At 30.2% G+C, this 24,999-nt stretch overlaps 1 protein-coding gene across 8 annotated transcripts in view; it reads right to left on the bottom strand.

The window, feature by feature from the left end:
• The window catches only part of Eip93F (Ecdysone-induced protein 93F), a 130,260-nt gene that overhangs the window by 101,962 nt on the left and 3,299 nt on the right, over positions 1-24,999 (bottom strand). For 2 of the 8 annotated variants that reach the window (XM_088231192.1, XM_088231232.1), the window contains exons 1-2: positions 16,711-16,774; positions 15,134-15,937 (exon numbers count right to left, since the gene is read on the bottom strand). The exons of 2 other annotated variants lie outside the window; for them this stretch is intronic. The gene's annotated coding sequence lies outside the window, so the exon portion shown is untranslated. Of the gene's footprint in view, positions 1-15,133; positions 16,775-16,812; positions 16,880-24,999 lie in introns of those variants that run through there. 4 more of the 8 variants (XM_088231223.1, XM_088231206.1, XM_088231213.1 and 1 more) reach the window with 4 other exon arrangements.

Genomic DNA, 24,999 nt, shown 5'->3' with positions numbered 1-24,999 from the left:
CACGTTGGTGTTAGCTTCTAAATGAATGTTTCCAATCAGCTCGTTGGTTTTATACTTTTGCCTATCTCACTATACACCTTCTTCATTATCTATGCTTACACGTTAGTGAACTTAATATCCTGACGAAGAGTAATAAATAAATAAGATTAAAGCGTAAACTACGACACGATACAGATTTCTGATTAACAAGCTACATATTAAATTATGGTGTAATTACTACAGCAAAGTAACTTCAAAATCAGCATTTGTGAGTTACCCACTAAAAATTAATTGTTTAATCTTCCATGAATGCTACTAATAGACAAGCCACGCATTCAAATGATATAATATGATTGGATTGAATAACGACTTTCTTATTTGTAGAATTCACAGAAGAAAACACGAATATGTGTTTTTAGTAGGTAACTTCAAAATCAGCATTTGTGAGTTACCTCAAACACGAATGTGTGTTTTTAGTAGGTAACTTCAAAATCAGCATTTGTGAGTTACCTACTGAAAATCAATTGTTCAATTCTCCATGAATGATGCAAATAGTCAAGCCATGCATTCAAATAATATAATATGATTGGATTGAATTACGACTTTCCTATTTGTAGGATTCACAGAGGAAAACACGAATGTGTGTTTTTAGTAGGTAACATCAAAATCAGCATTTGCGAGTTACCCACAAAAATCTATTGTTCAATAGTCCATGAATGCTATAAATAGACAAGTCATGCATTCAAATGATATAATATGATTGGAATGAATTCCGACTTTTCTATGCTTACACGTTAGTGAACTTAATGTCCTGACGAAGAGATGGGCATGTATTTTTTTTTTTAGCGTTTTTAGCACTTATTTTTTTTTTACGATTAGCAAATATTTCGTCAGAAAAGATGAGTGTAGAAGATTATTTATCGATGGCTCAGTTTTATACAGAGATAACTAAAAAAAAATTGTTTACAGTTAAACTATTAGTTGTATTTAAAAAAAAACCCTTTTCAATTTTGCAAAGGCTTACCTCTCTAAAACTATTGGTTTTCTCTTGTTAGACATACGTTTTCATATGGAAATAAAAAAAGCTTAATAATCTTTCAGCTCCGTAAAAAATTAAAATGTACTGATAATTTGCATAATAACTTAAATCCTAACTAACTAACTAACTAACTAACTAACTAACCATCACGCCATTTCCCCGGAGGGGTAGGCAGAGAGGATAGAACGCCACACCACTCTGTCCTGGCACCCTTCCTTTGCTTCCTTCACATTCATACATCTTCTCATGCACGCACGTCGATTATTCCGACTTTTCACATGACCACTTTCAAGAATTTGTTGTACTTGATCATGCCATGTCTTTCTCGGCCTTCCTCGACTTCTACAACCAGACACATTCGCATCATAAATCTTTTTAGCCGTTCTTTCATCATTCATTCGCTCCACATGACCGAACCATCGCAAAAGACCTTTCTTAATTTTGTCGATAATGCTTAAACTCAGCCTTGCATTCTGCTCTAATTTCGACATTAGGGCACCTATCATACATTGTTTTTCCGCACATTCGCCTGAGGGATCGCATTTCAACAGCATTCAGTCTACTTTCGTCCCTTTTTTTCCAACTCCATGCTTCGCTTCCATACATTAGGGTTGGTACCAGAACTCCATTATGAACTGCTAATTTAGCCTCTTGCGATAGACACTTATTTGCTACGACAGACTTTAAGGCACCATTAACTCTGTTACCGGCACTAACCCTCCTTTCAATATCCTTGTCCATATTTCCATCTCTAGTAAACATACTACCCAGATATACAAATTCTTCGACCTGTTTCAAACTATCTCCATTTACTACAATCTTACATTCAGTCATAGTTACATTTCTTTCAAAGACCATGACGTTCGACTTTTGCACATTCATTAGCAAATCACTCTCCTTGCACACTTCGCAAACCTTTGTAACCAAGGATTGCAGTTCCTCTTCGCTGTCAGCTAGGAGGACTGCGTCATCGGCGTACAGAAGGCAACTGACAGTTAGATTACTCATTTTCACTCCCACATCCATACTTTTCAATTCTTTCATACATTTATCCATGTATATGTTGAATAACCACGGTGACATTACACATCCCTGTTTGACTCCTTTAGGGATGTCGAACCAGGAAGTTAATGACCCATTTACCCTTACACACGCTACACTATCTTTGTACAAAGAAGCAATAGCGCGGACAAGGTTGTCACTCACTCCATACTCCGATAGAACCATCCATAATTTTTTCCTATCAACTTAAATCCTAAAACTATTAAACGTTGTGCATATATTTCACATAAAAAAAATACATATTTACTTCACTAAAGATGATATAAATAATTATTTGTCACAAATCATTTTAGATCCGTAAAAACTTTGGCCAGCCATTACTCATAGCTACTAATTTATAGTTATCTCTGTATGGAACTAAACCATCGATGCGTATTATATTTACAGGACCAGAAAACATTCTAAGATCATTTTTACTTTTAATTTTAATTTGTTAAGAGATGTACAAAGTTTAAAAGTAAGTTATTTTGTGAAATCAATACTTTTTTTTAAGAAATCGCTATTATATTTGGCAATGAAACTGAAAAACTGAAAGTCTTCAGTTCGCCTAGACGATTTTTGGCTGCTCCTTGATATAGGCAAGATACGTAACACATAGACCAACCCTCTATCAGTGTCCGCAAAACTGTGTGCCGCAAGAAGTTTCAGAATCTGCCTTGAAGGAGGAAGCCTCAAAACTGTTCATTTTAAATAATGCTTATTTAATTTCTGACGGTTGCAATGTAAAATTATTTCATAACTTTGACCGGATAATGCAAAACTCTTAACAAAATAACCACACTAAATTTCGCCGCTAAAAACTTCATTAAGAGTCAGAAAAAAAAATTAAGTCGATGGCTCAGCTCCGTACAAACACAACTAAAAACTTCTATTAAAATATTACAACAGATATGAAGAATATTTTAGAGAAGGTAATATAGAAGTCTAGGCATCTACAGGGCTTATGACCAGTCACTGGCTGGTTTAAGTGGCCACTTTACACACTGTGTAACATTCGCCATTTTGCCTATATTTTTTTTATTAATAAATTTCTATACATTTCTACTTTTACACATCTAGTAAATGTTGTCACTGTAACTCTCCAAAAAAAGACTAACTCTTGTGCTTGGAGAGTGACTTACACTGTTGTAGTTGTTTATTTATAAGAGTTTATATTATTTTAAATACGAGTTCACGAGAAAAAAAACTGATGAAATATAAAAAAAAAATCATTAAACAATAATACATTTATACATCTAAATCCCTTAAATTATATCATTTGTTAATGTTTGTAAAGTTGAAGAGCTGAAACCTTTATTTATGCGGGTGAGATTCGTGTAGTTGAATTATATTACCTACATACTAGGCAATGCCTAAATTTTTTTTTTCTGATTTCTATACTTCTTCATGGACCAGGTGGATTTATCGACAATATCCGCCAGCATAAAAAAAGGTTTCAGCTCTTTAACTTCACAAACATCAACAGATTTAATGGGCTTCCGGCCGATGTAAAGAACTCTACCAGTTTAAAGCAAAGAAGCAAATAATTGAAGGATTTCCTTATCAAGAATCAAAACTTCAAGGTGTAAAGTTGTGTTTATCCAGTTTAAGTATATTTGTGTTGTTCAATTTTAACAGTGTTTTTGTTGTTGTTTGTTTTTGTGTTTATTTGATATTTTGTGATAATTAACTATTTAAAGAAAAAAAAATGTACGAGAAACGCGCCGATAAACTTTTATTTATTACTTGTTTGGCGCGATCTAGATTTTGTTTACTTTTGAACATTAATTTGAATAAATTAAAAAACAAAAAATGAGAGAATTGAGGGAATGTAGATGTTTAAATATGGGCAGAATGGCGAATGTTACACAGTGTGTAAAGTGGCTACTTAAACCACCCAATGATTGGTCGTAAGCCCTAAAGATGCTTAGATTTCTAAATTACCTTCTCTTAAATTTATTTATTTTTTACATATTTATTACAGCAATTTACAATGAATTCTTTGGACAACAAATTAATTAGTTAGTAAAAGTAAACATCTTTATTTTTTATTTTTGCTGGTGGTTCATCTAAACTGCCTAACTAGGGATAGTTTCCTCGTTCTAAGGCAGTAAATAAAATATTATATCGATTGATTTAATGTTTATTTTGTAGAACTCCATATTTAAACTTATAATATTAGAAATCAAACACTGATTTGAGTCTAATGAACACTTAATTTTATTTTTACAAATATAAAAATAAAAACTATGTGACAATTGTTTCGCCTTGTTAGGGCATTTTCAAACAAATGTTAAGTGTTCAGTAGACTCTAATCAGTGTTTGATTTCTAATATTATAAATAAATTATTTATTAATATTTAAAAGTAATAACAGTTTTATTATTAAGTGTGCTTTTTTGGTCTTAAAAGTAAATAATAAATAAAAAATGAACATGTATATATATATATAATATCAAAATCTCTATATCCTAAGTACAAAGTCATTACTTGTAAAACAAGAAATCAGCTTACGTCCTTCTACATCGGACAACAATTTCTCTGACTCCCTCCGACCAAATGTTCTTCATCTCTATTGTAATATATTAATAGTATTTTTTTACTTTCTTTGTACGGAGCTGAGCTATCGACTCGATATTTTTTTCTGACTATTAATGAAGTTTTTGGGGGCGTAATTTAGTGTGGTTATTTTGTTAACAGTTTCGCAATATCCGGTCAAAGTTATGAAATAATTTCACATTGCAACCGTCTGATATTAGTCTGAAAGGACAAAAAGCCCCGTATCTGTCCCCATCTGCTGGCGAATACACATTAAAAGGCCATAACAAAGCGGATCGATTCTTGCAACTCGTGACGACATGCGATACCCACTAATAGTAACGCGCCCAATCCATTCATCGCGCACGTATTAGAGGTATTGTGAAGAAATATTTTCATTTCGCGTCGGCGAGCGATTAATAATTCAGCCCTTTGAAACGAAAAAATGTAAAAACTGAGCGAAGTGAACAAAACGTGAATATGTACAAAAATGTTACAAATATGCGCTTATTTTATAAATAACACGTCAAGCTGACAAACATTCGCGAAAGTTTGTCCAATAAATAAAAAAGTATTCAAGAGTGAAGAAGTAAATACAGTTGACTCACGCACGGAAGGTTCCGGGCTCGATTCCCAGTAAGAACAGAAGAAATAAGACAATTAACATATAACAGTAGAGATGAAGAACATTTATGAAAAGGTAATATAGAAGTCTAAGCATCTACAGGGCTTATGACCTGTCACTGGCTGGTTTAAGTGGCAATTTTACACACTGTGTAACATTCACCATTCTGCCTATATTTGAACATCTATATTCCTTCAATGATTTCATCTGTTTGTGAAGTTAAAGAGCTGAAATTTTTATTTATGCGGGTGAGATTCATCTAATTGATTTATTTCACCTACATACTAGGCAACGCCTGAAAATGTTATTTTTTCAATTTCTATACTTCTTCATGGACCAGGTGGATTTATCAACAATATTTTGAGTTTAACCAAATTTTTTTAGACATAAACTGGATTCGATTTCCTGGGGAGCTGTTTATATTAACATGTAACAATAGAGATAAAGAACATTTAAGAGAAGGTGATATAGAAGTTGACAGGTCATAAGCCCTGTAGATGCTAAGACTTCTATATTACCTTCTCTTAAATGATCTTCATCTCCTTTGTTATATATTAATATAAACAGCTCCCCAGGGAGTCGAATCCAGTCCTTGTCTACAAAAATTTCGACGAACTCAAAATATTGTAAATAAGACAATGTTTGCATTGGCAATAAATTTAGATATAAATATCTCTCTGGAAAAGAAATCCAGCCAGTTTGCAGGCATTTGGACATACTAAAACATTGTTGAATTAACTACCTGGTAAAAGTAGAAGTATAAAAATTTAAAAAATGTTTTCAGGCGTTGTCTAGCAGATGATTTGGTTCAGCCGAATGAATCTTACCCGCATGATAAAGGTTTCAGCTCCATTACTTCACAAAAGTCAACAGATAGACAAGTTGAGGAAATGGTGAATGTAACACAGTATGTAAAGTGGCCAATGACAGGTCATACGACCTGTAAATGCCTAGACTTCCATATTCCCCTTTCAATAATGTTTTCCCTATCTGTTACAACAAATTTAGAAAAATAAGTTTATTGCAACTTCTTATACAAGTTACTTTTATTAACAATGTTTTGAGAAAGCCTAGGATTTGCGTAATTGGGCGTCCTGGCTTGTTGCGGTGAAAATAAAATGTTTCAAAAAGAAAAAAAAATTATAAACAATATTTGACTTACATATCACCTCCACTCTACATTTCCTTTCCCAACCGAATCGTGCATAGAGCACTGCATTGGTACCCCAATCTCAGTATATCTCGATAATTTATACACGATGTTAAGATGATCGGTCTTACGCTTCAGGTACCAATCCAGGTACTATGAAATATTCCAGTGAAAAAAAAAAACATTTTAAAAATAAATATTTCATGTCGACCCCGTCGGAAGTCGAACTATACATGGTAGGCAAACGCGCTGACCACTACACGACGAGGCCGATATTCGACCGGTCTTAAAATTAAAAGTCTTAATTAACTTAACCGATAGTTTAATATTATGTACTTGACCGACATAATTTATTTATTTAGTCTCCCAAGGAGAATATTTTTTCAATTGATTTTATTGATATTTATTTAATATTTTTGGGGAATCCTACTCCATAACCCTACCAAAATGAATATATCAATAAATGTTTGAAATCCTAAGCGTAACAAATAGTTAATGCTTCAAATATCAAATTTGTATTTAAAATTAAATGTTTTTTGTGGATGACATAATGTGAATCGTATTTTTTGAAACATAAGACGCACTTTATTACTCCGAAAATTTAACGAAAATTGAGGTCTATGATGCTCTAATAGTCGTTTTAAAGGGTAAAATAATAAAATAGTTGAAAAATTTACATAAATTTATTGATTTTATAATGAATGAGTAAAATTCTTGTCATAAATTTGGTATAAGTGTAGGAAAAAAAGAAATAATTGACATATAGGTGAAACAAAAATAATTGATAATGATAGATTCGAATTAATTTTATAAATTGACATTAGAAAATACCTTCATAATTTTGACAATGGGTGATATCACCCCCTAAATGTGAGTCTTACTTACAAAATCCTCATTAAGTTAAATTTAGCTTTTAGAATACGTATAAACAATTAAAATAATACCAAGAAATATAAAACTCGCATGAAAATTAAATAAACAATTTAAAGTTTCAAATATATGTTTAAAAGTTATAGTCAATATAATATGAAATGTTTAATACTTTCTTTGGGTTAAAAATGATAGAGTAAATAAGGTTGCCAGCACGAAACCTTTGATAGCACATAAATACGTAAATATGCATAAATAATTTTACTTGTGTGCATTAGGTCATTTGGCGGCTTCGAAACTAGGTTTAAAATGTCCAAAAATTGATATAATAATACCAAAATATGACTTTTTTTTTATTCCGGGCCTCGATATTATGATCATCATTGAGTAAATGAGAAGCAAATTAAGAAATCTCCACCAAAAACGTAAAATTATTTATTGATGCCTAAATAAATTATACATAAAAATCTACCTACCTAAATAGTAAAGTTATTCAAAACCGTCGTTTTATCTTGCAAAAACAGATTTCAATTATACTACTTGACACCGCAATCTTAGCATTCTCCATTGATTTAGTGAAGCATAATTAGAAATCTCACAATTCTTTTTCAAAGTTTTTCGCAAATATCTCAGTAACTTCTTCGATTAAGTTATCTGAGACTTATCTGCATTAAGTGGTGTATAGAACACTAAATTATGACTTTAATTTTAATGTTTCTTGATCATTTTTGTTACATGAAATATTATCACTTAGCTTCAAGGCCGCAATTACAAACGCTGTCTTCATGGGAAGTATAAAGTAAAATCGATATTTGTGTACAAAAATGCATATACTTGCATAAACATTTGGAATATTTTCGCCAGTAACGTGTAACTGAACATATTAAAAAAGAAAGAAGGCTTTTAGGACTAGTAAACTGTTTACAACATTTTGAACTTTTATAATATTTGTAACAAGGTGTGGACATAAAAAGATCACAAAAGTATTTTATCAAAGGACGGACAGCATAAATATAATTACAGTTGGTTTTAATAACAAAATTATAATTATATTTATGTTGTCTTTCCCTTAATTAAATATTTATGTGATATTGTTATATCCAAACCTTGTAACAAATATTATAAGGATTCAAAATGTTGTAAACAACTTGCCAGTCCTGTAGACGTCGAAATGGAGTTAAAGTGAAAATTAAACGAGAAGTTTTTTTTTTTTTTTTTAAATAACTTTATCTAAATAATTAACTTTGAAGTCAAATCAAGAAATATCTACAAAAGACATCAATATAAAGAGTTAAAGGAAGAAATCTTTTTTATTTGTTAATTTTGTTTAATTTAAAATCAAAACTACAGATAGTTGTACGAAAAAAAAACAAAACTAAAAAAGCCAAAGTTTATTTTTATGATTTTCTAAAAACAAATAAAATGAGTTTCATGAAAATAAGTAAAGTAAACAGCGCTTTATTTAAACAGCGATTTAACGTTTACTATTTTGGATGCAACAGCCCCTAAGTTATTCTTGACTACGTCAGTAAAATTCGCTTAATGTACGAGTTTTGTTAACACGTGTAAATTATTATGTGAATACCTTGGAGGACTATACTTCATATATGTACAAGTAGGTTCTGGCCTAGCTAGGCGGATGCGTTCAGCAGAGAACACGTTTATGCCCGGACACTATCCGCCCAACAGGTGTTCTTGGTACAGTTTCCGGTGGAGGCTGTATTTGTATTGTTTATTTGCCGGAAGTGGTGGCTGGTGTTTAAATTTGGAACGGACAGCGCGCTGTTTAACTTTAACAGCTTTTTCGACCATCAGAATTTCACATTACTGAAACTGAAAATATTTCAGGCAGACTAAAATTGATTAACCGTTGCGAGTGACAATGAATTATTTATCAATAAGTTTTAAGTCGATTTCATAATTATCATTCCATTTCCGTACCTGATGGGGTATTGGGCACAATACTGGGATACCGATAGCCCTTGTACCTTGATTATTTTTGTTACATAATGTAATATAATCAGTCTTACGTTTCAGGTGACAGTCTAGTGATTTTTTTTCTTTAAAAATAATCGGGTTATGGTTCCGTGGATAGTATTGCAGACTGACGGATCAAAAGTCCAAGGTTTGAAAATTACTCTACTCCAACTTGGTTCCCATTATCTTTTAGCGAGTTATTTACAACTCGTTAAAAATGGCCCAAAAATTAAAATCTTTGGGTTGAACGTAAAGAAAGAAGAACCATAAGAACGTGAATACTTTTTGTTTATTGAAGGAAAAAAGTAATAAATTATTAAATTTATTTATATTAATCTAAGAAATACATTTGTATTAGGTTTAAATGCTTTTATGATAAAAACTCGTAGTAAGCGAAAATGTTCTAGGATTGGTGCTAAAGTTATTGAATATGCTACAATAATTGAAAAGTCTTAATCTTAAGGTCAAAAATAAATGAATATAATGCACTTAATTTACGGAATAAATAAAACACGAAAAAGGTGCATATTTCATGGCTGAGATTAATTCTTACGTTAACTTATTTTTAAACCATTATATTTAGAATGTCCAATTACCAGAGTATGGCCAATTATTATAGCATCTACCCCATATAAGGTAGAATAATTAATTGACAAACATTGTTAAATAACGAAAAATATTATTTATTGAAATTTGTTGCAACAGAGAGAGAAAAAAATGTTGAGAAGGGAATATGGGAGTCTAGGCATTTATTTACAGGGCTTATGAACTCTCATCGGCTGGTTTAAGTGGCCACTTTACACACTGTGTTACATTCGCCATTCTGCCTATGTTTAAACCTTCACATTTCCTCAACTCTTCTATCTGTTGGCTTTTATGAAGTAAAAGAGCTGAAACTTTTATCATGCAGGTGAGATTCATCCGGCTGAACCAATTCACCTCCTAGACAACGCCTGAAAACAATTATCCAATTTTTTATACTTCTTCTTTTACCGGGTAGTTAATTCCTAGACTCCCATATTCCCCGCTCAAAAATGTTTTCCCTCTGTGTTGCAACAAATTTAAATATGAACAATTTCCCAGAGAGAATATCCAGTCAGTCTGCAAGCATTTGAACATAATCAAAATATTTTTGTATTATTGCATAACTGTGATAAATTGATCTTTTTAAATTTATTGACTATCGTCAATTGAATTCTCCTTGTACATATTTTATGACTTTATTGACTATTTTCATATAAATTTGTAATAATATGTTTAATTTTTTTTTGTAAAAAAGGCAAACATTTTTTTATTCAATTTAATAAAAGATTGGTCTCAACATCACCAAAAGGGCAAAAATATACCCAATAGAATATTTTTTGTTTTTTTTTAAAACTTGATATGCTTTTTTTACTATGACAAGGCTTTGCCCTCGGCACCATTGATTGGAACTAAGAGTATCATGATTTATCATTAGTATCCAGTAGGGCATAGAGCACTTAATTGATAATTGAATTGAGCCAATCTGTATTTCTCGTTGCTGGAAATGTATGGTTTAACAATGTTATTATAACACACATAAATATTTTAAAGACGTAACAGGGTGAAGTGAATACATTTATTTATTTATTAAAATGTACAATATAACACAACTGCCGATAACAAAGTACGTATTAGTAGATGCACCGTATGTAATTTAAGGTATAACATTTAGGCAGTTAAAATAGTCGAAAAATACACATTACGATACATAGTTAGAGAGGGAGATTCTAAACCTGGTAATTCCAGCGTGGAAAAGATCCACATCTTACAACAGGTTGTGAAACAAACCATTCATGATCCCCGCAGACATCATGAACGGATTCAATCAATTTTATTTGAGTACCTGCTGTAAGCAATATGATTTTTATCATAATATATTCAAAAATTTTATAGTGACCAACCATAAAAAGAGTTTCAGCCAAAACCGAATTTTGACAAGCGAAACCAATCAAGTAAGTTAATAAATATAACAATTACTTTAATAACATATCTTTAATACTTAAAACCTTAAAACCCACTTTTTCTTTAAATCATTCGAATAAAACCGTAGCATGTGATAGCAAAATAAATACAAATTTAAAAGCTCGAATCAAATGTATTTATCGATAGAATACCTTTGTAAAGTGCCCTTGAGGTATAACATTACGAAAATAGCGCTTTATATGTTATCCATTAAAATAATAATAACAACGTATATAAACAAAATTTTACGGTAAACATAACATTTTTTGTAAAATTCATTCAAACTTGATTCATTCTTCATACATTTAATATCATCATTATTCTCTTTCAACGCCAAATGGTGCATAAAGCACTGTATTGGTACACCAATTGCAGCGAATCTTGATCATTTTTGTTCCACGAAGGTAAGATTATCAGTCTTACGCTTCAAGTACCAGTCCAGAGACTATGAAATATTCTAGAGTAAAAACACCCTTTTAAATAAATATTTTATGTCAAGGCTAGCACAGAGACATGCATATTTTATAGGCCCAAAAACTTTTAAATCTTTTTTGACTGATAATATTTCTAAAATTCCAAGCTGTCAAAATTTTCCTTCTTTTGAAAAACGCGCACTATTCTGGATTCAAACTAAAAATATTAACTCTTTTTCCTATGATATATTTTGTTGCCCTTTAATAATAAGGAATATTTTGATGTATTTTAATGTTTTTTTGTATTTTTATTTCCTTTTTTAATTACTGAAAAATGAAAAAGTACCTTCCAATATTTTACAGAATATTTTTTTTTTCTCTTTTTTTTGTATAATACAAAAGTGTCTACTTGTCTATTTATTATAGGAGCAAAAAATTCATAAACATTTATTGTATACCCACGAACAGGCCATGCCTTTGAGGGATTTTTGTTTACTTTTCTAACAGTTTATATGTAATTCATTGCTATTTTATTATTATTTTCTTAATAATTTGCTTTATTTTATATGTATATTGTAAAAAAAAACTAAAAAATGTAATAACATTTTAAATAAAAATTAAAAACCATGTCGGGAATCGAACATTAAAAATAACTTGCATGCATTTTTTTTGCACCACAACTGGCCAGGAAGTAATTGTTTATTTATTTCTAGTAATATATTTATGCAATTTATTTTTTAAACACCATCTTATTGATGAAGAATTTAGAAATTCAATCGTCAAAAATAAAAAAAAATTAAAACTAGCAAATCAAATACCAGTCTATTTTTTATTGGTATCCAATTCAGTTCGTCTGGCATTTTTTCTATTTTATTATATCTACCATTCTTAAGCACTATTCTCAAAGCTCTAATTTGAAGTTCCTTTAATTTATTAAAATTTTTGTCATTTGCTAAAAATAAAACCGTTGAACAGTAATCTAAACGGTTTAATATAAATGAGTTCAAGAGTATTTCTATATAATTTATTCTTCAATCTACTGAGGAAGAATATTTTTAAAGATATTTTTTCAAGAACATGGTCAAAGTGCGCATTCACAGTTAATTTTGAGTGAAATATTATCTTATAATGCTACAAAAGTCTTCAATGGGTTTGTCAACGTGAAACTGGTAAGCCAAGAAAATTAATTAATTAGTAAAGACAAAGTGATTACGATACAAATGAATTGAATTATGTTTTCCCTTTAAGATAGTTAGTTAATTAGTGCGTTTGCAAACGACAAAGAATTTTCTCATTCTAAAAAATCAAATTCCTGTGTTTAAACAAATGATTATTTTTACGTTCTCATAAGAGAATTAGACTAATGATACAGGCATCATTATTTATTTATTTGTTTAACTTTTTGTACATAAAGTTATTTGTACATTGGCAGGATTATTGCCAAATGGCAATTTCTTCCAACCAACCAATAAAATAAAAGTTTTATTTTTATAATTCAAGTAACAGAACATATTCAATAGAAAAGAAAGATGAAAAAGCTAAAGATATATAAAAATAGAAATAAACGTATTTGTTTATAAATTACCTTAAATCAAAACTATTAATCAATGGGAAAATGATGAAATTATAATCAAAGTTTAGAATTTGTCAAAATGTTTGTAGACAAGGTTGGATTTCATTACCTAGCAAGTTATTAAGATCAACATTTATTGCAACAGAGAGGGAAAACATTTTTGAGAAGAATACGGAAGTTTTTGCATTAACAGGACTGTTTAAGCATAAACAGAATGTAACACGGCGTGTAAAGTGTTCACTTAATCTAGCCGATGACGGGTCTTTTTTTCCTATAATTAGAGTCTTCTACAAAAACATGATAATATCGGCCAACAACAAGTTAAATCGATTTACAAATTATGACTATCACAAAAACAACACAAACAGAAAGGAATAACAATATGGACACAAATAAAAGACATAAATATATATGTGCAAGAATAACATAAAAATGTTTATACTAATAATCAAAATTAAACTAACAAAATCTCACATAAATTAAGATAGGCAATATCAGAAAAAAAACCTACTAAATAAACTTTTCAATTCTGTTTAGTAGACACTATACATATACATAGGTAGATAAAACTTAATAATTAGACAAAATTCAGCAGGTCATAAGCCATGTAAATGCCTTAACTTTCATATTTATAATTCGAAAATGTTTTCCTTCTCTCTTGCAATAAATATCATACTATTTTGCGGCATAAGAATGAAATCTAGTACTGTCTTCAAACATTTGGATATACTTAAAATACTGTTGATATGGTATGAAAAGAACCATGAAAATTCAAAAGTTTTATACTGGCGTTGCTAAGTAGTTAAAATAATTCATATAAATGAGAGTAGCTGAATGTCATACAGTGAGTAATGTGGATCAGTCAATGACGGGTCATAAGCCCTGTAAATGCCAAGATTTCTATTATTTCATCTTTATTGTAATATATTAAGATTAAAAGTAGTTTAAAACAGTATGTATTATTATAATTAAAAATCTGGTTCCTATAATTAACCAAAATATCTCAATTTAGGAACCATCATTTTTTAGTTTCAAATACCGTATAAGAAATGAGAAAAGAGTTTTTGTAGAGCAGGGTTCGAGCCTCGGACCTCCAGATTTGGAGTCCAAAACACTTCAACTAGACTATCAACCATTTAAAGCTTACCGGAAATCGAATCTTTAATGAAGAACATATTGTAAAAGGGAATATATAAAAATGGATGAAATATAGACGTTCAAACATAGGGAGAATGATGAATGTTTCACAGTGTGTAAAGTGGCTTCTTAAACCAGTCAATGACTGTTCATAAGCCCTGTAAATGCCTAGACTTCTGTAAAATAATTTTCATTCCTGTTGTAATATATTAATATAATAAACTTCAATGGGGTTAAATCCGGTTCTTGTCTACAAAAAAATGAATAGGCTAAAAATATTGTTAATTTTAAATCTCACTTTTAACCACAGTTTTAAATATGTATTTTAAAACATATTTTCATAAAAATGCATTGAATAAAAAAGTAGTTTTATCTTTCGAAAATTGATAAAATATATATTTTTAAATTAATAATGCATAAGTATGTTTTAATACGGATAATTTTATTAATGTATACATTATACCAAGAAATGTTAAATTATAAAGTCACATTTAAATGAAAATAACGTGAAGTAGAATTCAAATATGCGTTTAAGGTGGTATCACTAATTTAATTTAGTTCAGTATTTAATAAAGAAAAACTCCTTTAAAAATATGATGCGCAAATGTATGTAAAATAAAATACATATTACAAGTTAAGTATAGAGTCGCTTACGCACTTAAAATAATTTGAGTGCTCTCTGCGTGCGACGGTTATACCAAAATGTGAATTGTAGCTTAAAATAAAAATGCAAAAATGCATTCAGAACGCACCCAGACACATCTGTGATGCAGTTTTTAATTTGCATAAAAGTTAAAAGTACTTACAGGAAAGCCCCCTCGCTGGTTCCCCGCCGAATAGGTCCGTCTTTGAAAAAGGAACAGAACTCCCTCCAAATTTCTCCCCAAACTTTGTGCTCTACTTGCGTCGGGTAGGTACCGGTACTTGACAATAAAATAAAAGGATTTGTGCAGTTTGCCTCGCACTGGAAGGTATGCCCCTAGTAAGTTTCCACCGCAGCGTTGCCAATTTTCATTGCGAGTCGCTACTGACATCTGTAGGAGAGCTTTTGAAGCGCTTGTTTTTCAAACGCCCTTTTCCCGCCAATTTGGACATCGTTTCAACTAATTAGTTTGGTATCGTATATATTTTGATCGATATGTCTCATTCATTCCCTTTACATCGCGCGCTGAACGCAAACAGGTTACTCTCTATCGTCTCTGTTCTTGTTGGGATAGGACATGGTCTTGTGATCCGTTTTTACCCAATAATCACTCTTTGTAGTGGGTGCAATTTTCGAGCGTTCACAAATGTCCAAAACGCATTTACGAACTCGAAAAATATTTTTAGTCGGTTATATGCTTGCAGCGCGACATTCAACTAGGTATTTTGGTCTTTTTTTAATTATGCACAGAGTTTTCATCTTTTGGTATGTTTTTAGGTTAAACAACTATTATAATCACTATTTTTTATCGGCGTCAAATCGATTATTTGTTAACGGTTTTGAAGTCTTAACTGCCCGCCGGCCGTCTATGCTTATGATTCAATTTTGTGTTCGAAGGACTGATTTTACATTAGTTAATCGCCGAGATATGTTTATTTGATTTGTAAACTATGGAAAATATGTGTGTCTGAAATTTAAAAACTGTATAAACAAACAAACTCTTTTGTTGTGCCGTCTAAACAAGTTGATAAGGATAATGTTTTCCTCGTAGTAATCTTACTGCGCGAGAGATAATTTAGTAAAGAGAAATAATAAAAGTGATAGCTTCTAATTGTCTGCATCTTTGTTAAAAACACTTAAGATTATCTTTAAGAAGAGTTGAACGTAATGATTCAGATTACTGAATTCTTCGGAAAAATAAAACTTTATTATAAAAATTTACAAATGAATTAATTGAAATTAATTACTGCAAGCTATAAATGGAATGAATCATTAAATAATTTTTAAAAACCTGTTTAAAATAGGAACGATTTAACATCCACATCCATAAATCACATTTGTGAAAATAAATTCACTCACACATTCACACGAAATTTAATGAAAACCGATAAAGGATAAAATAATACTCAATTAATTAAGCTAATTCAACACTGTTCTAAATTAGGGCAAGGTTGAAGCTAGTGGCTATCACGTCACAAAAGTAGAACAAAGCCACAAATCATTTAACAGCACAGATAGGAAATGCAATATTAGAAACACAAGATTTGAGATGGGTTTTTTCCGGAAAATGTTAGCACTTCCGAAGACGGCGCGGCATCTTTCAAGATTTTCCTAAAATCATGTCAAGTCGAGACCCGAATTTCGTCTTCAACCCACGCGACTACCCCCCGAGCGTCACTACGGGTGAACGAATACCGCGTTGCAATTATTGCGACAATCATAACATTGCATTCTGCATACTTCTAGGGCCTAATAACTACTCAATACAAAAGCGACCGTCAGTCGAATGTGCATAAACTGTACTGCAATCTACCGGACGGAGTGCATACTAGACACACGTACTAGAACCCCGCGCTTGTGTGTGTCATTGCGAGGCGTCCGTACAGGGAATGAACACAGCCAAACCAGTACGTACCGACTGCTCGGTGCATTTCTACCGCGCTGCGTCCGCGCCTGAGCGAGATGGCTGCATCTCGCGCAAGTCTGTGTATTTGGCAATGTCGCTGTGTGCGTTAGGTGCGCCGGCGCGTCACAACGTCAAATAATTTTCTTCTGTATGGGTTTGTGAAAAATTGCGAAGTTGTGTGGGTTTCCGAGTAAAGAAATAATGTTTCGACGTGTGTGTGGTGCAGATTTTTTGTATTGGCTCGACTAGCGGATTGCTTGTCCATAGAACATGAAGCGAAGTAGGCGTCTTTGACATTGTGCTTGTTTGATAGGCGATGTAATTATAATTACTATTCTACTGAGAAAATTTACTAAACCTTTGCACGCAAAGTGCGCATATTCAAACAAATTTTAAATGGCGTTTTTCAGTACATTACAAAAATAGGATTCTAACGTAAAAAAATAAACTTTTTGCTATCCTTGTTTAATTGTCGAAGAGAAAAAAAACTTTCTGAAAGAGTGAATTAATTTACATACACATTTAAATTTGAATTTATTATTCGCACATCGTTTACATAATTTTCTTCGGAATTTTACCATGATGAGCTTAAAATAATAAAAAATGCATTTTAAACGCATAAAGTAAATTAATATTGAGAAAACACGACAGATTAAAAAAAATAAATAAATAAGATGTATACTAGAAAATTTATAATAGATATTTAAAAAATAATAATTCAGAATAGTATCTACACCAGTCACATGAAGTTGAATTATTTTTAACGCTTAAAGTCTTCTGATGCTGATGCTAGTTACAAAATAAAGGATTAAACTTTATTTTGCTGGAAATCACACTCGGAACATCACGTGAGGTTGTTGAACGGTTTTACTTTCACACATATGGGACAATACTATGCTTTATAGTTTTTCACGTTATACTTTTTTTCGAAAAGCATCAGACTCTATTTTACTAAAATTACGTTAATGGTATTGTTTAAAATTCAGAGGGTTTTTTTAGAGTAAAAACAATTGTGTTAACAAATATGAGTTTTTTTATATGACACATAAAAAAAAACATGTGAAAAATACAAATTTGACTGTACCTGACCTGTGTATAGCAAATAACGTCATTAGGAATAATGTATCATTCAATTACTCACACAAATAAATACAAAGCATGATTAATCCTAAACTGATTAGAATTATTATCTTAACGAAGACTTGTGATGATTTATTTGAATTATTATAAAAAAACAACCATTAGTTATTTTACGTACGATTTTTCAATTAAACAATACACATTATAAGCACTAGGCCTTCAAGTCATACGTATTTTCATAAGGATCAATGAAAGAAGTTTAAATATTCAAATATTTTTTTTTGATCAAAGATTCATATTAAAAACTAATTTCTATAAAAAAATTATAAATGATTTTAAAATCATGCATAAATGATTGTATCTACTTAACGGTCTTGATGGTGCGTTTGCCATCCATACATATTTTACTTTATGAAGTCACAAATACCAACTCCTTAGGATTAAATAAAAGCCCCGTGATGAATTGAAACGAATAACTATGAAAACAAATCACAATTAAATATATGATATATTAAAGTCATAATATCATACGCATTTGTTCGCAATAAACCGAAATAGCAATCAAAATCATCAAAGATCATGGAAAATTATCGTCATTATAAAAAGTACTGATTTACAGATGGCGAAATTTATCAAACTTAACTGAAATAGAAATCGAAGCTTATTTATTAACTAACGAGATAAAATTTCGTGATTAGTTTCCCTTATTTCATCATAAATGTCACCCAAAGAAGTATTTCTAAGTAATATTCGGTTTTTTTATGTAACGGTTGTTTTTCTGTCGCGATAGAGCTTTCAATTGGTAATACTGATTCTTGTCAAACGAATGATTTTTATATTGGAACGTCTTACATTAAAACGAAGCTTTAAAACCGTGGACATTTAATATTAATATCAACGTTCAGTTTGACAAACGTAAAAAGCTCATCGGTTACAATGAATTGACAGCCTGACAAGCTTGGGGACAACATTATTTCCAAAAATTGTCCACTTAATTAACCTCAGTGATCCTTGGATTTCACACTATGAGGTTATTAATTTATCAAGCTACGGTCTATAGAAACAAGACAAAAGTTTTTGAAGCATTCTCAACTAATACAACGCTCATTATTTCTGAAATTACGCCGGATTTGTTGGAAAAAGTGTCCGATACCGGCTCGACAAAATGCGCCCCGTAAATCCTAATCCTAGAAAATATTTTACGGGTATCATTTTTAAAAACTAAATGTGTATTTTTGTTATTTTAAATACAGTTAAAACAATCAAATCCAAAGTTTATGTATTATTATATTTGCTATTTACGTAAATTATCAAATAATAAAGTAAACTCTTTTAAAATCTCTCCAAAATAAATTTTAATGTCCCCTTTCGCGTGACAAGAAATAAGTATTATTTATTCTATCTGCCAGTCTGTAGCACTAATTATGCACAACACTCTTTCTTCTATCGTTCTTACTCTAACCATAATGTTTTATTTTCATCTATTGATATATTTAACACGCCCTTTAATTTATTTTTAAAAAAATGAGACTGATTCTTTCTGGCTGCGATACGATCCCACTTGCTATTTAATGATGCGCATATTTACACACACCTGAACACTAACTCCCACATACACACAAACACACCTATACACTTATTCTCATACAAATACACATAAACACACTATTTTTTTGTACCACAATTTAATATGTATGATTTTTAGTTAGAAACTTCGCTGGTCTGTCTTTAAATCGTATATTTTTTATGTTATTATATCATTTTCAACTGTTTGTTTCTGTAGAGTAATAAATATATTGTTTTGTGTCCTTTTTATTTAATAAAAAGAACAATGACACTTTTTAATAGAGGAAAAGGCCGGGCCGTTTTTTATCAGTCTTATAAGTTGGTTAATTGTCAAAACACGATTTTTTTATCGAACTAATTAGATCAATTATTTATGGTCAAATTATGAAAATATATATTAAATGTTTATTATTGATAGTTTACATAGGAATGACAATTTACAAAACCTCTTCTTTTGACCAAAGGTACGGAACGATTTCATACCTTGGTTCATATGGTATCGTACCTTGGTCATGTAAAGTTATCGTTCAGTAAAACGACATTATTACGTTTTTTTATAATGTTTTATATTTTCATAGTTTAAAATTTAATGCATTGCACAAAGTGAAAGATAAAACATTGAAAGAATAACAAATTGATAATTTATTAATGGATGGCATGCAAATAGAGATAATAAAATAAAAAATAAATACAACAACATAGAAACCATAACGCTTTTTCTCCATAAAGGTAGGCAGAGAAGATACAACGCCACATCACTTAATTTTTGCATACATATCTAATTTTCTTTTCATTCATACATCTTCTCATGCACGCGCGCCAATTATTCCAACTTTTAACATGTCCAACTTTAAGTGTTTGTTAGATTTGGTCATGCCATGTCTATCTTAGTCTTTTTCCATTTCTGCATCCATCAACATTCACATTGTAAATATTTTTAGACGTTCTTTCGCTGTCCATTTGCTCTACATGATCCAAATACATCCATCCTTGGTCATGGTCCAAGATGCGGTACTCTGAAATGGCCCAAGGTACGGGACACACAGTAAGGTAATTAAATTGACAGTCACGTTTTTCAGGTTATATTATTCTTGAATAAAAAGATGTTTTTAAATAGCCAATATATCAAGTTAACAGAAAAATACACATAAGTGATATCAACTGCTTACCTGAAATTTAAAAATTGACAGTGTTGCTTAAAAATTTTACTTTTGAAACACAAAAAGTTTTTTTAATTTTAACAAAAATATTTGTTGCTATACAATGTACTGGTTGGATTACATTTACTTCACCTTATTTAAAAAAATCTTAGCTATGATTTAGATATATGACCGATGGTAACCGATTGATACAGACCGGTCGATGGTTTAGTCCTTTATTGTTTTTAATTAAATATGTTATTTATATCACGTTGAAAAACATGCATTATAAGCACAGTCTGCCATAATACCGCCAATGTATAAAATCTGAATACAATATGATATAATTTTAAGTAAATTATAATAATAAAAAGGCAAATTCAAAGGTTTTAAAGATTCTGAATACATATTTATTACATTCACTTAATCTTACGCTTATTAAATAACAGCTTGGAACAGATGAATATTTAAGACAAAATCCACAATTCAGGGAATTTTTCTTGAAAATATTATTTTAACTTTTCAGTCAATTTTTCGAGATGATAGGTCATGTTCTTGAATTGAGCATTTTTCGAAGAGAAAAAAACTGGTTTAAAATTTGATTTTTCAATAAAAAACATAATTTTATGTTTGCAATGTTGCAAGTTTAACAAAATTATCTAGAGGTGTTTTTTTTTAAACTTATTATTTTTTTCCCATACAAAAAAAATATATACAGGTTGAGTTGCATTTCAGCCGTTTGGGTAAAAACTTGTGTTGAGCGGAAATGACTTATACAATATATAATAATTTGACAAGATATTAGAAATAATAAAAAAAAATTATACCTTATGACGAAAACATAAGATAAAGAAAATAAAAGAATATTAATTAATCTTTACTAACCATGATATACAAGGTGATAAATAAAATAGAAAACAAAGGTAAACATGGTTAAATATTGGACTTATAGCCACTAGCAATTTCTTACAGTTGGACAAAAAACAAATAAAAAATACAACAAAAATAAAAAATAATTTTAAAAAAATATATTTTTTCTTCTGAAAAAAAAACTAAAAGAGAAAAATAATTTTCGAGGATTATGGTGACTATTGCTTACAAAAGTTAATAATAAGTATAAATGTACAGTTAAAAGAAAAAACAAAACTGTGAGCAAAATAAAAATCAATTAATACATTTTTGGTATCAATAATATTTTTAAGCAAAACTGTTTTTTTTATAAAGGAGTTTTGGGAATGAATCATTTAAGGGCATGCAAATTATAATAATATTAAGTTGAAGACCTATTTTCACTTTATTTCTAACGATTCGGTTCAAAAATATATATCTGTAAATACAGGTAAAATAAAAACTTAACCAAAGGAATATGTTAAAATTCTAAGCAAGGGAAGTTAATTTTTTTAAAGCTTTAAGTTAAGTTTTTTTTTATTTATTCATTCACGCATCCCCTTTCTATATTTCATAATTGCTGATTTCATTTTTTATATATTTTTATTTTGTGATAAAGCACTGATGGATGTCTTTGGTAAAGGGGGCTTTATTTTTATTTTAATAAGCGTTGATCAAAACCTACATTAAATTCGACTAAATGTTTATATGATTTTTACGCTAAGGGTTTCGTACGATCCCTCAAAGCAGCTTTAGTCCAACTCTGACCTAGTCACAAATATATTCAAACAACCTTTGTCTGTGTGCGTTTTCTCTCTCTACGTATATTCAACACGGGGATGAAATTACGCACATGCAAGGATACCCGATACACACATAGATACAGTTCGGCTAGACGAAGAAAAATGATTCTCTTTTCTCCTCAAAAGAAAGAGAGAGATGGAAAGAGGTGTCGTGACGTACCGATGCACTTTTGTTAGTAAGCTTGACAGTAGCTTTAGTCTTTATGCTATAAAGTGCCATCTGGCGAGAACCTATAACATTTAAAGTGCGTCAAATATTATGAATGAATTTTTTTTTGCAACGAATATTCAATTAAAAAATATTTATCAACATCCTATTTATCTATCATAGTCAAATTTAAGTTTCAAAGCGTGTTAAAAAAAGGAAAAATACATAAAAGTAGAAATAATGGAAATATTTAAACATAAATTAATGAATTAATGTGGATACTTGTGTTTCATGGAAAAAGGGAATTAGGAGAGATTAAGGAAGTTAAGGAAGATGTTTCTTCAAGCGTGATTTTTTCCCATTATTTTTTTATTTTTATTTATTTTTACATTTTATCATATTTACATTTTTTTGTTTATTAAAAATATTTTTTGAATATTTTATTTTCACTATCCTGTAAGAATATTCAATCCGCGGTTTGCTTCAACCTCTTTGACTCCTTACGACTAATGTCATGAAAGAACATACTCAAGAAATTTACACATGTTTTATACAATCGAAATATCTTTTATAGAAGCTTATAAAAGATATTTCTACAGTATATCTGTAGTACGTACATTTTTACACTTTTTCTTATACCAGCTGGTTAAGTAAACAATGTTTTGAGTGTGTAAAAATATTTAAAAAATTGGGAAACTGTTTTCAGGCGTTTTCTAGTAGGTAATTCTAGTAGGTAGGTAGGTTCTTCCAGATGAATCTCACCCAGATGATAAAGTTTTCAGCTCATTTATTTCGCAAAAGTCAACAGATGGAAGAGTTGAGGAAATATGGATGTAAAAATACTCAAATTGATGAATATTACACAGTGTGTAAAGTGGCCACTTAAACCAGCCAACAACTTTTAAATGACTTATTAATTAACTAATACCTGATTAATTAACCTATCCCAAGATTGCATAGTCTAGGAAACAATATCAGTTGCATTGATATATTCCACACTAGCCAAATCAAGTATAAACTTGCTATTGAAGAAACAGTTAAGGATTCTGACTGCTGTTTTAATATTTATATTAATTTGTAAACCTAGAAAATACGAATAAATGTAAAACTAGACTTTTGCCTTATTTTTCAAAAAGGTAAATTATTTAATTTGTAGTCTTCATTTTGAATCAAAAATTGTTTTGAACCCCCGAGTTCTAAGCACGAGGCAGTTTTTAGTATACTTAGGAGATTTAATATACATTGCAACGATACCAAGACATTAAGAATATTTATGATTTTTGCCATTTTTAATTTACTGGTTTATTTAAAAAAAAAAAATATCTAAGTATTATGTATTATAATAAAGTACAATGTTTAAAACTACTGTGTTCTATGTTTAACTACATTGTTTTTTAATTATTTCATAATTTCATTTGTAATGAAACACTGGAATGTTTAAATTTATTTACGTTTATGTTTATAAAAGGCATTTGTGCCGTGTACACCAATAAAATATTTAAAAAAAAAAAACAGGTCATAAACCCTGAAAATACCTAAACTTTCACATTCCTTTCAGAAAAATGTTTTTCCTGTCTGTTGCAACAAATTTGGATCTATAAGAAAATTAAAATATAACGCAGGAAATTTTTCGACATGCAAGTTTCTCCGATACAGACACAACCCCATTGTTATGACTGACTTTACAGATGAAAACTACTACTCCTACAAGTTGGGGATGTTGCCCACACTTTCCTACGAATTTCACCCCTTCCAAAACATCCCCTGACGCCTACTTACCTCCCCAGAAGACTAGACGGTCTAAAGCAATTTTTCCTGATTTAAGCAAGGAAAATTGAGTTTTTTGTTTTATTTTCTATTTTAAGACAAAGATGGTGGCTTTTGCGCAAATTAATTTTAAATTGGTTTTTAGAACGTTATCTTTTTAACAACACATAAGAAGGCGAAAAATTAATGTCAATCTATTGCAGTTTTATTAATAATTTTAATCGTTATCCCCAATGATTACAAAGCCTCAAATGACATAAGCGAATTTGACGTACCTATTTAATTTAAAAAAAAATTCAATGTGTGTTAATAAAATGTTTTCAATAAGAACCAATTAACAATTATTTTGTTGACATAAGAAAAAAATTTGATGAACTTTTTTTTCTACTTTGATTTGATTATTTATAAACTTACCAGTCACCGTATGGGCTAAAAATATTTTATGATAAAATAAATTAAGAAAAAAATATTAAAAGTACAAATTAATATTGCAACAAAAAAAAAAGTGAAATGAAACGAAAAATATAAGTTACGTAGAATTTATCCATTCAGTTTTTTTTTTAATAACCTAATTAACGTCAGTGTCCGGGCGTATTGCAAATACACTTTTTTAAGTGAAACCGAATCAGAATAATGGACGACCGTTTTTGGTTAACCCAGAGCTTAAAATCTAAAAAAGATAAATCAAGTTGAGATAAGTCCACCCTCATGGTGTAGTGTTTGATGCATTTA

The sequence above is a fragment of the Micrasema longulum genome, unplaced genomic scaffold (genome assembly GCF_059751315.1).
Source record: "Micrasema longulum isolate JH-2025_06_02 unplaced genomic scaffold, ASM5975131v1 h1tg000068l, whole genome shotgun sequence".
Lineage (NCBI taxonomy): Eukaryota > Metazoa > Arthropoda > Insecta > Trichoptera > Brachycentridae > Micrasema > Micrasema longulum.
Note: the sequence above shows the minus strand (reverse complement) of the source record. Positions and strands in the feature narration are given on the sequence as shown.